The sequence below is a fragment of the Elephantulus edwardii genome, unplaced genomic scaffold (genome assembly GCF_000299155.1).
Source record: "Elephantulus edwardii isolate Elephantulus edwardi_28Jun2011 unplaced genomic scaffold, EleEdw1.0 scaffold00005, whole genome shotgun sequence".
Taxonomy (NCBI): Eukaryota; Metazoa; Chordata; class Mammalia; order Macroscelidea; family Macroscelididae; genus Elephantulus; species Elephantulus edwardii.
This window is the reverse complement of record NW_006399755.1, coordinates 18,813,072-18,813,397: the sequence shown is the minus strand read 5'-3', so window position 1 is coordinate 18,813,397 and position 326 is coordinate 18,813,072.

Genomic DNA, 326 nt, shown 5'->3' with positions numbered 1-326 from the left:
CACTAGAAACTCAATAGCTCCTAAAGAAGCTATCCTTCTACTCACCCCCTCCCTTTACCCCTCATAAACAGTAAAGAAATTTTGTTGTCTATACTGGACAGCACTTAACAACAATAACATCAACATAGAGAGTGATCAGTTGGCCCAGTGGACAGAAAGCAGTGTTACCAAGCCAAAGGTGGGTGACTTAATCCGCAGCCCTCAGGACTGTCTTTCATTGTTTTTGTTCAAACACTCTTCTAGGTCACATAGCCCTGGTGTGTCCACTTGCTGTACAGAGGTAACTTGTGGTTGCTGTGAAGCTGAACACTGTGACACTGATGTGT